Genomic DNA, 17,927 nt, shown 5'->3' on the forward strand with positions numbered 1-17,927 from the left:
CAAAGGGAAAGGGTGGTGTAGTTTTTAGTGATATGGAATTCTATTTTTCCATAGCCTCATTTACAGTAAAAGAATAAAAGCACAAAAAAATGCGAGAAAACAGATCAATTTCAAAATCAAAATTAAAAAGAATATTTTTTGAGGTCAAATAAAGAAAAAAGGTGAAGGGGCAACTAAGTTGTTCCATGACAAGCACCTTCAAGTCATTTTGTAATTTATGCTTTACAAATTCTCTGTCAGTCTCTGAGCAAAAGAGCTTGACCTACAGATATGTTACAAACAAAGTGAACTCAAAAGCTAGGATTCGAACTGCTCTAAAGAGAGCCTAATATCCTGGAGGCTGTACACCAAAATTTGCCAAAACCCTTAAATGTAGTAGCTTAGTGCATGGGCTTATTTACAACTCACGGGATAAATAGTCTTTTCCCTGAACAGCTAAGCAGCAAGCTTTTCATTACTCATTCCAGATAAAATACAGGGACTTTGTTTTCTGAAAGTAAATTTCCTTTATGAACCCAATCATACTTAAGAAACTAAGGAAAGCTTTCCAAAACACTAGGTTTATAATAGAAAAATAAATACAGTGTGGTGTTTCCCTTCAGATAGCAAATATTTAATTCTTCCAACAAATCTTGAAATCTACATTCGTACTCCTTTTTTTGAACTAAACTCTTATATTGTGAGTGTGTGCATGTGTGTGTGCGTGAACCTTCTACAGCACCCTAACTTTGAACAACATAAACATAAGAGGCAGTCCTTTACACTGGTATCCTGTTTTCTGGTTAACTTAGTGATTCATCCTTGGAATTTTAGAACATCTTTTGTGCTTTTCTGGTGAACAAAGAATAGATGTATCATTGTAATGGAAGCCAGAGAGCTTCAGAACAGACCTACTGTATTTCCTCACCGCTTGTTTGTGAGCAGAGTGAGACAACTTCAGCCCCAAGCCAAAAAAAAAAAAAAAAAGAGAGAGAGAGGACGAATAGAAAGTTTCAAATTTAAATCTTGACCTGTTACACCTTACAATTAAGACACATGGGCTACCTAGATTGAATTGTGAATCCCTACAACTCTAAACCATATGTGAATTCCTTTTATCTGAAATAACTTTCTCTATAAGATCTGAAGACTCTTTGGAATGGTACATCAAATATTGATTTGACAACTTAAATTTAGATCATGCATTAATAGAAATTCTAGACAATGATTTCTAAAACACAAGATGTGAGGGGTGATGTTTTAAACTTAATTATACACAGCCTTAATCATACACAGCATTTCTTTTTGACTGTAGCATGCGTTTATGTCTTATTTCCTTGGATTATCTTTATCTTTTATGAGATCTACAGCATTAGGATATTCCTAAAATAGGACAAACGTATGACTATATGTTACATACATTTACTCAATCAATTATATTTGCAAACATACAGAAAGTGATATTTACTTAGTACTAACTCTTAGTATTATTGGGAGTCTCCTGAGGTCTGACTGAACAGAAGTCCTAAAGCCTGGCACATCCAGAGGCGGCCACCTTGAGACTAGTAGGAGGGGTGAAGACATGAAATGGGCTGGTCCCACAACAGCATATAGTTGTTGAGAATTGGGAGGGATATCTTTGCTGTGGAGGTCTCCTCAGAGGAGCAAGAAGTCCCAGCCCCACACTAGGCACCACAACCCAAAGTTCCAGTAACAGGAAGAGAAGTTCCTACAACTTCTGGCTGTGAAAACCAGAAGAGTTTATGGCCGAAGGAGTCATAGACATTCCTCTTAAAGGGCTCACACAGAATTATTGACTGACTCACTCACTCTGAGCTCCAGCATTGGGCCAGCTGCTTGAAAAGCACCATGGACATAAGGAAGGAATTGAATTGTCTGGCTTCAGGGCGAAGGCTGGAGGGGCAGCTTTCCTCAGACAGACATAAGGCAAAATCCATTGTTTCTTTCTTGACCCCACCCCCTCCTTTCTCTCAGCCTGCAGATGCAGGCACCACCATATCTAAGTCTCCATCAACCAAGCTAACACAGGTTACCCTTCCGAGGTTATTTCCTGAGACCCTGCCCCACCCAACTTGCAGACCTGCCTATCCAAGCCACCTCCAGTAGCTTTTCCATACATACAGCTTGTCTTGGCTCATGCTACAGACTTTCCTAACACTTCTCAAAGGTTCACAAGACCTAAACAAGAAGCATCTGGAGTCGGCATGCCCCATACCTCTTGCTGATGAGTTCCAAGTCCAGCACTAGCAGCAGATGGCTTTGGTTTACATTTTGGCCTCTTACAGCACCTGTAAGCCCAGCACAGGCGGCGGCCACCTGAGGATTGCTTGGTGATTCTTGCTGGTGGTACTGGGCAGTACACAGGCTGAAGAAAAATTGGCCTACAGCAGGGCCTCTCCCAGGAAGCCCTGGGGCCAGCACGCCCAGTGGCTTGCTTCAACCTGAGCTGGAGCACCATTCAGGGCTGCATCCAAGGATGACACACCTAAAGGGCAGACTGGGCAGGCCCTGCTAAAGTAAATCCTGCTCATAGGGTCAGCCCCTCACAGACCAGTCCTCACAACCAATCACCCTGATGCTCAACTCCTCCCACTGACATGCAAACAGCAGTGAAGGCTCAACTACAATAGGAAGGTACATACAACCCATACAAGGAACAAATCTGTAGCACCCAGCTCAGGTGACCAGGGAAGACTGCACTAATACTGGAAGACTTAGGAGTCCTACCTAATACGTAGAAACAAACACATGGAGGCAGCCAAAATGGGGAGACAAAGAAACATGTTCCAATTGAAAGAATAGAACAATGCTAAAAAAAAAAAAAAAAAAAAAGGAAAAAAGAAAAGAAAAAGAACAAAACAAATGAAGATGAACAAACTACCAGATGTAGAGTTCAAAACAGTGGTTATATGGATGCTCAATGAACTTAGAGAGAGAGTAGATGAACTCAATGAGAACTTTAATAAAGAGACAGAAAACATAAAAATGGAGATAGAAAACATAAAAAAGGATCAGTCAGAAATGAAGAATACATTAGAGAAAATCAATAGTAGAGTAGATGAAGCAGAGGATCAAATCAGCAATTTAGAATATAAAGTAGCAGTAAACACCCAATCAGAACAGCAATAAGAAAAAAGAATTCAAAAAAATGAGGATAGTATAAGAAGCCTCTGGAACAATAACAAGCATATCAACATTTGCAATATAGGGTTACCTGAAGAAGAAGAGAGAGAGCAAGGAATTGAAAACTGATTTGAAGAAGTAATGACAGAAAACTTCCCTAACCTGCCGAAGGAAATAGACATACAAGCCCAAGAAGTGCAGAGAGTCCCAAACAAGATGGACTCAAACAAGCCCACCACAAGACACATCATCATTAAAATGATAAAGGTTAAAGACAAAGAGGGAGTCTTAAAAGCAGCAAGAGAAAAGCAGTTAGTACGTATAAGGGAGTTCCTATAAGCCTGTCAGCTGATTTCTCAACAGATATTTTACAAGCCAGAAGGGATTGGCACAGAATATTCAAAATGATGAAAAGCAAGGACTTATGACTAAAATTACTATACCCAGCAAGGCTATTATTTAGAATCAAGAGTTTCCTAGATAAGAAAAAGCTAAAGGAATTCAACATCAAACTGATATTACAAGAAATGTTAGAGAGACTTCTTTAAGAAGAAAAATATCAAAAATGTGAAAAATAAAATGGCAATAACTACATATCTATAACAATTACTTCAAATGTAAAAGGATTAAATGTTCCAATCAAAAGATAGAGTAGCTGAATGGATAAAACAAGACCCTTACATATGCTGCCCACAAGAGACACACTTCAGATCAAAAGACACACATAGACTGAAAATAAAGGGATGGAAAAAGATATTTTATGAAAACAAAAATTAATTAAAAAAAGAAAAACCACGGTAGCGATACTTATACCAGACAAAATACATTTTTAAACAAAGTCTATAACAAGAGACAAAGAAGGGCCCAGTAATCCCACTTCTGAGTATTTTTCTTAAAAAAACCAAAATGCCACTTCAAAGGGACATGTGCATCTATGTGTTCATTATAGCATTATTTACAATAGTCAAGACATAGTGACAACTTGGTGTCCATCAAAAGATGAATGAATAAAGAAAAGATAGTACCTATACACAATGGAATATTACTCAGCCATAAAAAATGTTTTTTTAAGAATTTAAGCTTGCCATCTGAAAATCAACAACATAGATGGACCTAGAATGTATTGTGCTGAGTAAGTCAGACAGAGAAAGACAAATGCCATATGATTTCATTTACGTGTGGAATCTAAAGAACAAAATAAACAAAACAGAAACAAACTCATAGATATAGAGAACATTTGAGGGTTGCCAGGGAGGGTATTGTGGGTGTGCATGAAAAAAAGTACAAATTGGTAGTTATAAAACAGTCATTAGGATATAAAGTATAACATAGGGAATATAGTCAATAATATTGTAATAACTATGTATGGTGTCAGATGGGTACTAGAATTATTGGGGTGATCACTTTATAAGTTACATAAATGTCTACTCACTATGTTGTATATATGAAACTAATATAATATTGTATGGCAACCATATTGAAAAATAAAAAATTATTATGAAAAATTTCAGTCTGATATGAATATTTTTAAATAAATTGTAACATTAATAGCTTTTGCAGAAATAACAATTATATTAATTTAATGAACATTAATTAGAGAATTAATTAATTATCTAATTAATCACAGAAGAAAAATTTTAGAATTATCTAATTACATCACTAATCAGTTCTAAAACCTGAGTTTCTTATTCTCTCACCTTAATTTACTTTGACTGATAGAAAATCTCAATGATGTTAATTCTGTCTTAGCAAATATTTTTCCTCTATGACATCGAAATTTTACATTAATCGCTTTCCCTCTGACAGGTGCACATGAGTTTTAACCCTCTCTTGGTAAGCTAAATAGGGTCTACTATCTTTATCTCCACAATAAAGTCAGCAATTAGCACCTGCTCTATCACAGGAATGCAGAATTACACAGAGATAACAAACTAGTCAAGAAATGTTTTAGGAAGGATTTAGACAACCTGTAAGGGAGAAACATAATTTCTCAATAGTGTAACCAAGTCTGTTATCAGTAATGTCCACTTGAAACTATTTTATTATATTTTGTAAGGATAAAATGTCCACACAATAATGAACTTTCAGGTATCACATTTAGTGACATTCATACTCTTCCTTATTATGATAGCTCTCGCTTCTTACTGTTTAAGTGCTACGCAGTGTGCAAAGCATTTTACATACAGCATCTCATTTAAATTAATATTCACATGAACACTATGAAGTAGGTGCTATAATTCTCAGTTTTATAGATGAAGTTGCTAAGCTTTAAAGAGATTAAATATATTTTTCTGCATTACACAGCTAACACTAGTGAATAGAAGCACTGGGATCTGAACAAAGGTCTGACTCCAAATACCTACTTACTTTATAGGGCTTGCCTGTAAGTTCTTGCCTGTAAGTTCTGGAATGCGGGCGAAACATTCTGTATACCAAATGATCCAGAAAATTTTACAAATGCTTATTAAGGTAATGTTTTTTCACTTCACATTATAAAATGTGGAAAAAATCTATGTCTTCCTCCATAGACACTCTGCAAAACTCACACAGCAACTGAAATTAGGTTGCTAAGTAAAAATACTTTTTCTAAAATTATAAACCTGCTGCTGAACTTGTAAAATAATGAATCATTTAAAAATCTTCTTGAGAAGGAAACTGGTCAGTTATTAAGGATACAGATTATAAAAACAGGATGCAAAGTCTGAACAGGGACCATCACAGACTTATTGTGTAAAAAGCCCCAGAGCTGAACAATAGTAAACACTTAATCAGAGTTAGCCAAATCCTGTCCATTGTGCTTAGAGGAGTAGCAGGCAGGTAACAGAAAAGGCATCTGGCACTCCATAGGCTTCTTAATAGTCAATTATGTGGCTGCAAGTTTGGGATATGTAGATAATAAACATTCTGAAAGATGCCAAAAATGCCTTTGCTTCGTCCTAGTGTATATCCTTCAAAGAAAGTTCTCCTCAAGAAAAAAGTGTAAATAATCTAAAGATTCACGTCGGATTTGCAATCTTTAATCTTTTTTTTTTTTTTTTTAGGTGATGTAATCTGGGGCACAGATTCTTCTCTTTAGTAAGCAAATTATCCTGACAAAGTTCATAAAATACACTTACTTTTCCTTTTGTAGTAATTAGACAGAAATACTTTGCATGGAACTCGCTGACTAGTGTGTGAAGAAAAGAAAGACCGAAAGTTATTTCAAACCTCCCTCTCTCATCTCTGTCATCTGTCCTCATCCCCCATTCCCCACATATCGGACAATACCTAGAGCATACTGTCAGATTAATAATATCCTAGGAATCAGAAAATGTTTATAAAGACATTAAGTCATTTATGCTGAACTAACAAGTATTTCTAAAGCATTGGAACAAGTAAACAGAAAAAAATAAAGAAAAAAAGTCTATAGCAATGAAATAACCACTCTGGTTCCCACCTTCCTTAGCTCCCACAAACCCTGGCTTTGAATTTTCCCTAGCACCTTCACTCCTGCCCTTGCCTCCTTTCAGATTTGCTTCTCATGCTACAATTCAGGCACCAACAAAAACTCCTTTTCTGCAGAAATTAGGTTTTGGCAGCTTTCCTATGCTTCTAAAGTATCCAACCTCTGTCTATTCCTGGTTTTATTTTATCTATACACTTTTTCAAGAACCTACCTAGTGCATAGGGTGAGATGTCACATAATTTTATTTATATAATTTCTATTTTAAAATTACTTTCTAGAATTGTAAGGAAAAAATTTTAGTACATAGTGAAAAGGAAAGCACATAATTACAGAAATGCCAACTTTTTATAGCGTGGCCTGGCAAAGGGCCTGCTGCACATGGGGCTTCCAGAACATTAGTATGTCCTGATTCCTTATTTTAGACACAAATGACAATACCCAAAGCACTCAAAATTAAAGGTAAAAAAAAAAACATTTGCTCTAGTTTTATCTGAATTTTAAGATACAGGAAACTAATCAAATCAACTAGCTCATTCTCTATCACTGCCAGATTATTCTCTCTGCATATCTTATTTACTTGGGTAAGTCTACTTATAAATATCCCAACTCATGAAATGTTCAGAGGTTTCTCATGAGATTATTATTCATTCTAATAGCCAAGACTGTTCATAAATTTTATTAGGTTTGCCCTTAAATTTTTTTTACAATTAAAAAATGTTTTTTCTTTATCTTGTTTACACAACAAGCCATAAGTGATTTTTTGATTCTCCTTATCTCATAAAGTCTTCAAAATAACCAAGGTTTTTGATTATTTAAGGCAGTTTCATTCTACTAGGACAGTTCTACCCACACCAACTGAAAATTCTTTTAAATATCAAGAGAGTGGATTCCCTTGGAGTCACTGCAGTGATGTCGTAATCAAAAGTTCAAAGAAAATATTATACCTGCGGCAAAATAGAAAAATATTATTCTATCCTAGCCTAAAATCATAGTAAAATGTTTTATGAAATTCTCTTTAATATCCTTCAAGAAAGATAACAGCAAATCCGGAAAAGGTTTCCAGAAGAAAAAAGAGAGAGAGAGAGAGAATAATAGATCAGAGACTACCACAAAAGAAGAAATTTTTTAAAATTAAATGCCTAAATCTGAACAAATGTACAATCTGAGGGTTTAAAAACTTTAAATGTAAATAAAATAGGTTGATCTCTTTTACCATTTTACCTCTTTATCCCAATTTCTACTATCTATAACATGTTTTGGAGGTAATTTTTTTCTTTTTTACTTCCTTCATAAAAATAAGGCTACTGTTAATTGTATAAAAAAGAAAATCGTTTAACCATCTAGAAATATACTATTAAATTACAAAGTGACATAACTTTTCTCTGGCATTTTCAATATTAATGACTCATACTATAACTTCAAATACATTTTAAATATTTTTATATTTACAATACTTTGTTATTGTAATTCTTATGCCATTATTCTACTAGACATAGTTTGTAACACATAGTCATTGATTACATAAAAAGGGTAAGGCTCTCAAATTTTTTTCTGATAATTTTACCTATATTCTTTCTACTTGAACACTATAATTTTTTTCAGATATTTTAATAGTACCCGTGGCCTCTGAAGAAAGTCATCATTTAATTATGTTGCTAAATATTTATTTTGTCATCTGACAAAAAGAACATTTCTGGAAAATTACCAGATTTTTGGTTAGCCAAGACTAGATTTCCTTCCTGTATTTCTCACTTCTAAAAAGGTCATATCCAGAATTGTGTAAAAATCAGTCATTTCCCTTCCATTATAAAAGAGACCTATCTGTACAGCCAGAAAGACAAATACCTTAGACTTTATCTCAGCAGCCTATATTTGATCAATTATTCTTAAAAATTATCTTTATTCACAATAATAGTAGCTGACACTTTCCAAAGGGCTTATTATGCCCTGAGCACTGGGTTAAGTATACATATTTAGTATCATCTCATGAAATTCTGATAATAATCCATAAAGCAGGTACTATAATTATTCTTTTTATAAAGATAAGGTGAGCGAGGCTTAGAGAGATTTAGACATTTGTCCAAAACAATATGGCAAGTACCTGGAAAGCCTGAACTAGCATGTTTGGATTTTCCATGTGCAAGGAGAAATCTGAATGGAAGCTTTTACCACCATATCAGAACTACTGTAATACAAATTAATTCACAGCTACCCTTTCATGGGGCTAAAATAAGTTTAGTCATACAGTATAGCATCCAACGAATAGTCTCAAACAATAATAATATAGAATCCTACTATTTCAGTAGATTTTTCCCCCTAATTTCTACTTGTGTAATACCTTATTCTTCTAAGACCACATTCTCTTCCCCACTGTACCCCTCACACTGTCTTTCTACTTCTCAGTGCTTAAGTTTTTCAAAGGAGCTGAAGAGTGATTTTGCCTTTGCAGTTCTGACTTCTGACTTCTTTGGAATTAGAAAAGTCACCAAGACTCCAGAAACATACCAATTATTATAAGACTGGATATAAATTGAACTGATTTTTTAAATTAGGCAAATTAAGAAAAAATTCAGGATTAGGCAGAAACCAATTCTTCTAGTAAGCCAACTGCACAAAAATTCCTGTTACAAAAAAGGTTTGCCTTTATGTAGCAAATATTTTTGAATAATTTTATTGCATTTTCAAGCAATGTGAGTCAAATCACAATTGCTGGTCAATGTTAACAAGACAGGTTAATCTCCACAAGGAGAAAGACACGAAGTGGTTTGGCTGATAAGACCGCTTCATGCTGATAGGGGGGGACGTGAAATACTGCACATATCTGTATGCTGAGTATGACTTCATGTGTTCTAAATGCCTGCACATATGCCAACTGTACTTAGGTGTCCTTTAAATGCTTTTCTTTTAAATATCTTTAAAACCATTTCTTAACATAAAAGAACAGCTTAAAATCAGTAGTAATGTAAGGGGTCATGGGTTGTGTCTGTTTTGAACTCCTCCTGACTTCTGTTTTTTCTGTCGCTAGCATTGCTCGGATTAGATCAGAGTACGGGGAGCCTTAATTAAAAACAGAGCACAGCTGCTTTATAACCAAGCAAGGAGAAAAGTAAAAATTATTCTTATTGAAACACATTCTGGAATGTAACTGAAGCTACGTGATCGTCAAAGATGTTCACCTGATATTTAAAGATGGTTATCACCCTGATACTGTGTGAAAAGGCTGCGCATTCTACTTCTATCAACCAGTCTTCCTAAACTTAGTTTCTATAAATGCAAAGGTTGGTAAAGAGAACTTTGCGATTAGCTAATTAAGGTACATTAGGAATTTATTTATCTAAAATGTCACACTACCATAATGCATAAGTTTCAGACTTGTTGTGTGGGTAGGAAATATGTAAGAAAATGAGTCATCACCCTTTGGAATAATTTTTCAAACACAATGGCCCCTAGCCATCTCTCTTCTTTACCCTTTAGTCACCTTGCCTCAGCATACCACGCAAACCCACAGTGGACCTTAAGGTGGTCCACTTCTCATACATCAAAATCCTTAGCATTAGTTTTCTTCACATGTTAAATCCTCCTGGACCTGTTTGCCATTAACTCCAAAGAATCAGGAGAGCCATATCCCCATCCCTAACCCCACACTCATTTATTCTGTAATCCTGGTCAAGTTATTTAACTTCTCTAACCCATAGTTTTTTCATCTGTAAAATGAGGATGATAATACACATTCTACCCACTGTGTGTATGTGAAATCATAATGCCTATTCTGCTCTCTGGATATCTGTGAAAGCATTTACTAACAGTAGTAATGTAGGAAGCCTTAAGCTGTGGCAGATTAAGTATGGGGTCATCAAACACCTCTCGACACTCTGCTATGGGTATTTTAAACTGTGATCGCCTAGCACAGGGGTCAGCAAACTTTTTCTGTAAAGAGGTAAATGTTAAATATTTTGGGCTTTGCAGATCCTGAGACCACATCTACATGGCTACATGAAAGCAGCCATAGACAATACATAAACGGATGGGTGGGCTAGACTTGTCCCCTAGCCCTTAGTTTGCCAACCCTGATTTAGACTGTATGACAAATATGATTGATGGGTGCATTTAAACTGGGAGAAATAGAAATGGTTTCTGCCACTTCCCACTCCTCCCCCAGTTTATACTTATTAGAAAAATGGCTGAAAATAAGAGAGAAAAAAAAATGAGAAAAAAGGATAATATAGTAGCTATGCCATCTGCCCACCTATCCTCTCCTTCTCTTCCAGATAAGTTGAGGGAGGATACAAATATAAATGGTTCCTTTATAAAGTTTGAGGAATCTAAGGTGGACAAATCTGAAGTGCTAAAATTCAAGAGAATTCCCGCTGGCATTAGTCATGCAATAGGATATGCTGACAGACGATAGAGATTTAGCAGCATGTGTTTGTACAAACGGGTAAGAGAGACTGATGCCCACTAAGTATATGGAGGACATACAGAAGTGGCCAAGTGCCCATCAAGGGTGAAAGGTAGCTAGGAGAGACAGCTAGCATGCTAGTAGAAGAGTCGCCAAGGCAGAGAGCTTCAAAGCAGACCACCCGAACTCAGTGTGAAATGGAAGGTGTAGCCACACTTCAGAAAATCTGTAGCACCTTTGAGAATTATGATAGAGTTCTAAGATAGCAGGAGAGACAGGGAACTTCCCTAGAAAGAGCTGTGACCATGACTTTCACCAGGAGCCAGGTTGGGAGATGACAACAGAGAACACAGGTAGGACCACACAGGCGTGTAACCTGTGAGATTACACCGGGCCCCACACTCGGTTTAATGCTCTGTTGTCACTCTCTTGAAATTCTTAATTATTTTTTAACCAGAGCCCCACATTTCCCTTATGTACCATGCCCCATAAACTGTGTGGTCAGTCCTGACAGCAGCAGGGCAGTCATTCCAAGCCAGATACTGCAGGTGCTCCCACTAGCTTGGTTACTTCCACCAAGGCAGCCATGTTAGCAAATTTCCCCTCTCACCCCTGACAGATGAAGCACAGTTTTTGTGCAATACCCCTGAAATGCAGAGGATAACTTGGGAGGAGAGAAAGGCAAGACTGAAATAAAATTTTAATTTGTTTTAGAACTGACCTATACATATTGAATGTAAGTGAAAAAAAATTACCAGGTAAAATTGAATTTACCAGGAAATATCCAGGTTAGGAAGGAAGGAAAATAGAAGAGGTAACTAAAGAACAAAGTTGAAGTCAGTCATAAAAAAAATAAAGTATTAGAATTATGTCCTTGAGTTTTATGGGGTGTCTTAACCATGAAATATAACCGTTTATAATTTTATAAACCACATATAAACTACTACAGGACTTTCAGACAATAGATATAAAGCATTTTTCCTTTAAATTGCATCGCTATTGCTCCTGCTCTAGATCTGAAAAAGAAAAACAAGAAATAAGACTGGTATCTGTGGCCTGGAAGCAATCAGCACTCAGGGACTTTCCAACAATGACATTATTGCGAAGGTTGATAAGGAGCTTTTGAAAAGAAGGAATGATAAAAGGGTACTCTGCCCCGAATTACTCATTGTCTTTCTCTGGCCCTCCTTATCTCCCCCTTTTAGACACATTTCTTGTTTTGCCGTATGTGTTCCTCACCTATATCTTTCACTGAAATTATAAATAGGAAGCCCCAGTGATCTCATTCTGCATCTCAAGAGGGTTTCCCAGCCCAGACTTGCCTGAAGTGTGCTCCACACCCAAACATGACCCCTCACCCATCTCCTGAACTTTTGCTCTTCTAAAGTCTCAGAATGATGTTAAGGAATCAGCCTGGCTAAATTTAAATCACATAGCAGCATCACTACCCTAACACCAAAATTCTTTTTTAATCCTAGTGAATCTTTTCAATTAAACAGAAATATGAGGGGGAAAATAAAAAAATAAAATGTTTTTAAAAATTATGTACATATAGTATGAAAAAAATAATAAACTAGCATTTAAATAAATAAGTAAATAAATAAATCCCACTGCTAAGCTATTCTCCCATGTAAAATAACCCATGGCAGATGGAAGGCATGAAGGAATGTGGGGCTTTCTGGTTGGGCCCTCCGGACAGATGGCTGCGCTGCAGAGTGCTGAGGTGAATGTAGACAGCAGCCAGCTGATACTGAGCAAACAGTGGTAGTAATCATAAGTTCCAGGATGTTCTGCCATGTTGACATGATTTGCCATAAGACTTGTTAGGGGTCCCTGCTCCAAACCTCCTGGTCACAGTGAGGTCAAAGGGAGCTATGACTATATCGACTTATTTCTTTCATAGCACTTCACAAAGACAAACCCTTTTTAATAAAATAAGTAAGCTCAAGAGAAGCTTAAAAGCAGAGAAGAAGGTAGCAGAGAAGGAGGCCAAGCAGAAGGAGCTCAGTGAGAAACAACTAAGCCAAGCCAGTGCTGCCGCCACCAGTTACACCACTGACCATGACGCGGGTGCCAAGGAGGAGAGCCTAGACCAAAACTAATACTACAAGGACCACAGCTAAGCAGCCCAACTAAAAGTCAATGGAGAAGACCCGCACCCATACAAGTTCCACGTAGACGTCTTGCTCATTTACTTCATCCAAGAATATAGTCACCTGAAGCTTGGGGACCATCTCAGTGACGTCACCTTAAAGATAGTAGATAAGATCCATGCCAAAAGAGCTTCTGGAGGAAAGCTCATCTTCTATGACATTCGAGGAAAGGGGGTAGAGTTGTAAGTCATGGCCAATTCCAGGAATTATAAATTGGAAGAACTTATTCATTTCAATAATGAACTGCAGGAGAGGGGGGAGGGGGGAAATAAAGAAAATAAATAAATAAAATGTTTAAAAAATAAAATAAAATGGTACATATGGGATGTTAAAAAAAGTTCTCATCACAGGAGCGAAAAATTCTGTAACTATGTATGGTGACATGTTAACTAGACTTAATGTGGTGATCATTCATAATGTATGTGAATATCAAAATTAATACGATACATGTCAATTATACCTCAATTAAAAATAATTAAAAATATATTAAAAAGTAATGAACTGCATTGGGGAACCATAACTGGGGTTAAGGGAAATCCTGGGGAAACCAAAAAGGGTGAGCTGAGCATCACTCCTTATGAGATCATACTGCTGTCTTCTTCCTTGCACGTGTTACCTCACCTTCGCTTCGGCCTCAAGGACAAGAAAACATGACATCGTCAGAGGTGCTTGGACTTGATCCCGAATGACTTTGTGAGGCAGAAATTTATCATCTGCTCTAAGATCATCACATATATCAGAAGCTTCTTGGATGAGTTGGAATTCCTAGAGATTGAAACTCCCATGATGAACATCATCCCAGAGGGAGTTGTGGCCAAGCCTTTTATCACCTACCACAAGGAGCTGGATATGAATTTATGTATGAGAATTGCTCCAGAATTCTACTCTAAGATGCTGATGGTTGGTTGCATTGACCAGCATCCAATTTATGAAATTGGACACCAGTTCTAGAATGAAAAAATTGACTTGACTCACAATCTTGAGTTTACCATCTGTGAGTTCTACATGGCCTTTGTGGACAATCATGATTCTTTGTGGATAATCATGATCTCATGGAAATGACAGAGATAATTTCAGGGATGGTGAAGCACATTACAGGCAGTTTATAAGGTCACTTACCCATCTTTGGGATTGACTTCACCCCACCCTTTCAGAGAATTAGCATGTAGAATACCTTGAGATAGCCCTGGGGATGAAGCTACTGTAACCTCTTCAAAACAGAAGAAACTTACAAAATCCTCGATGATATCTGTGGCAAAACCTATTAAATGCCCTCCACCTTAGATCACAGCCAGGCTCCTAGATAAACCTGTTGGGGAATTCTTGAAAATGACACACATCGATCCTACATTTATCTGTGATCACCTGCAGATAATGAGCCCTTTGGCTAAATGGCACTGCTCTGAAAAGAGTTTAATAACTGAGTGCTTTGAGCTGCTTGTCATGAAGAAAATATGCAACGCCTACACCGAGCGAAGTGATCCCCTGCAAATGGCAGCAGCTTTTTGAAGAACAGACTAAGGGCCCTGGCATTGATGAGGCTATGTTCATTCATAGATGAAAACTTCTGCATTGCTCTGAAATACGGCTGCCCCCACAGCTGGCTGAGGCATGGGCGTTGACCAAGTCACCAAGTTTCTCACAGACTCCAATAACATCAAGGAAGTACTTCTGTTTCCTGCCATGAAACTCTGAACAAGAAGGAAAATGCAGCAACTGCTGGTACGTTGGAAAGCACAACAGCTAACAATCCTATCTAGAAAATAATAATTGCAAGTCGCATAACTCAGGCATCTTTGCGTTTCTGAAAAAGATCAAAGACTGCAAGGGAATGCTCTCATATGTCGCTATTCGTTTGACTCTCACAGTTCAGTCACCAGGAAAGAAAAAAGAAATTAACAACTTGTTACCAAATAAACTGTTGGTCTAAGAAAAGAAAAGAAAAGAAAAGAAAAGAAAAGAAAAGAAAAGAAAAGAAAAGAAAAGAAAAGAAAAGAAAAGAAAGAAAAGGAAGGAAGGAAGGAAGGAAGGAAGGAAGGAAGGAAGGAAGGAAGGAAGGAAGGAAGGAAGGAAGGAAGGAAGGAAGGAGAGAGAGAGAAAGGAAAAGAAAAGAAATATTTTCTTTTTTTTTCTCTTCTTTGCTCTCAACTTGCTTAATTCCCAAGTTCCCCTTCCCCCACTACTAAGTCCAACATTTTCTCTTGTGACTTAGTCCAGCATTCCTTTTTGGGAGAGCTAGGCTGAATCCAGGGATTACCTAGCAGACACATTTTGGCTCCTAAACCTGGTGTTGAGGGTAGAGAAACAGGAAGACCACAGTTACACCATCCTGCCAGGGCTCTAGGAGTACATTGCCAGGTAGAAAAACTCTGAAGGCCTAGGGCAGTGGTTCTCTAACTTCAGAGTGTATAAGAATCACTTGGAGGGCTGATGAGCACATAGGTTGTTCCCCAGCCCCAAAATTTCTGATTCCATAGGTCTTCAGTGGTGCCTAAGAGTTTGCATTTCTAACAACTTCCTAGCTGATGCTAACACTGTTGGTCTGAGGAACACACATTGAGAACCAACACTCTAGAGAACAGTAGGACTAAGATAGGTCCAGAAATTTGCAGAGAAGCCTCAACATATTTACCTATTTCAACTAGAAACTCTCTATTCTTCCCATAATTTAAACTAGAAATACTTGACTTGGCTAGAAAAAATTACATTAATTAGGCATAACTGATTACATGCTTAATTGTTCTTTCATTCTTCAGCTGGGTTCCTGTTGAAGAGTATAGATATGTGGGTTACATAATGATGACCTATAGGCCAAAACCTCTTTGCAGATATGGGGTGTGTGTATGTGTGTGTGTGTGCATGTGTGTGTTTAGCAGACATTTTAAAATCAGTTTTCACAAAATAATCTAGATTTTTCAGATCTTATTGAAAAAAATCAGAAGATCTGGTGCTACTGCGTCCATCTTCCCACACATCTCCATTTAGCTGGAGTTAAGTCATGGCTGGCCCATTTATATGGACAATTTACTTGCTAGTTCTTCCCTCAACCTTACCACTCTCTATGACCTATTCGACACTGAGATCCAAGAGTCAATTGCCATATCTTTATTAGTACTTTGAACTGTGTTTTTCTTTCAGTAAAGAGATTCTTCTCTGTAAATAGGGAGAAAAACAAAATAAGCTACATCAAAAGAGTTTCGTGCTTTAAGGAAAAAAAAAAAAAAGGAGAATACTTAGTCATGACTACCCCTAGTCATAGGTTTAATATGCAAACACTCTGCCAGTTTTACCTGTTTATTCCCCACCTGACTTCTGAAACCATTTGAGTTTGGGTCCAATTTGGACAAGCTTGAATGGCAGGCAGAAATGCATGGGGATGGCAGTAGAGGCAAGAGGCAGACTCTGTGTGCCAGGTGGTCAAAGAAACCTCCTGGAAAGAAATTGTCTGAAAGAAAAAAGCTGCAGTTTGTCATAAACATAACCAAAGGCCAATGTCATTTTACAAAAAGAGAGAGAATGTTGTGCATAGCAGGAAATGTGCTCCTGAAGATACCTCCACAGACATGCAGCCAAAGCTGAGGCTGACAGGAAGCTACAATAAAGGCATAAATGGAAACAAAGAGGTGCACCAGGAAAGATTCTCTAAGCCTTTCTTTGAGAACTGGCCATGCAGGAGGCAGAGGAAGGATTTTGGGAACTTCTGCATGGTCACCTTTGGAACCAGCAGAGATGGCAGAAGCATCAATAAATACTCAAGCCAGCTCAGGAGCAGAACAGTGTTTGAGGAGCTGATAGACACCCACTGGGGATCACTTTTTAAATTAACCTGAGAAAGACAGAGAGGAAGCTCTGCGATAGTTTAGGTAGAAACTAAGATGAGGAAATACCACACTAATCTGTTACTATTAAACTCCTGACTTTCTGAACTTGAGAACTATGGGTTTTATTTCATTCCACATACTTTTTGTGCTCCACTATACTAAATAGCAACCACATAAAACCATTCTGGGTGCGAGGAATCACACACACACACAAAAATAAATAGAATGTGTTCTCTCAAGAATGTCCTCGTGAAAGAGGAGGTGAGATCAACACAATGGAGTAAATTCTGAATCGCTTCCTTCCACAAACACATCAAAATTATAACTAAATCTAGAACAACTACTCCTGAGAACCACCCGAAGACTAGTTGAACAGAATTCCTATAGCTAAGGATATAAAGAAGCCATGTGGAGACAGGTAAGGGGAATAGGGATGCAGTCTGATCAGGTCCCATACCCACAGTGTGGTGACCCATAAACATGAAGGATATCTGAGCTGAATGGACCCCCTGAGGAACAAGCAGTCTGAGCCCTAATCAGACCCCCTGGCCCAGGGCATCTGTGCCTAGAAGAGGAGTCTCTATAATATCTGATTTTGTAGACCAGCTGGGATTACATCCAAAAAAGGTGAAGGGAGACCTAAATACTATTCTTAAAGGGTTTGTACACAAACTCACTTGTTCCAAACTTCAGCAGCAGAGACAGCAGTTCCTGAAGCACATAGGTCATACCCAGGAGGAATTAAATAGACTAATTTTAGGATGAGGGCTGGAAGGGCAGAGAATGATGGGAACACTCTCTGGGGATGGAAGCACTGGCAGACACCGCTGTTCTTTGTTTTTTTTGTTGTGCTCTTCTTCCACCAGGCTGGTGCAGTCGAGGCAGGAGCCAATCTGTCAATCTCCATTAACCCGGCTATCACTGAGATTCCTGCCCTGCTCAACCCACGAGACCATGCTTAAACCTTTTCTAAGCAACTCCAGGCC

At 37.6% G+C, this 17,927-nt stretch overlaps 1 protein-coding gene and 1 pseudogene across 3 annotated transcripts in view; one reads left to right on the forward strand and one right to left on the reverse strand.

Annotated features, from left to right (window-relative positions):
- The window catches only part of FILIP1 (filamin A interacting protein 1), a 190,861-nt gene that overhangs the window by 105,821 nt on the left and 67,113 nt on the right, over positions 1-17,927 (reverse strand). The window lies entirely within an intron of this gene.
- LOC107509289 lies at positions 12,667-14,880 on the forward strand (annotated as a pseudogene).

The sequence above is a fragment of the Rousettus aegyptiacus genome, unplaced genomic scaffold, assembly GCF_014176215.1.
Source record: "Rousettus aegyptiacus isolate mRouAeg1 unplaced genomic scaffold, mRouAeg1.p scaffold_m13_p_1, whole genome shotgun sequence".
Taxonomy (NCBI): domain Eukaryota; kingdom Metazoa; phylum Chordata; class Mammalia; order Chiroptera; family Pteropodidae; genus Rousettus; species Rousettus aegyptiacus.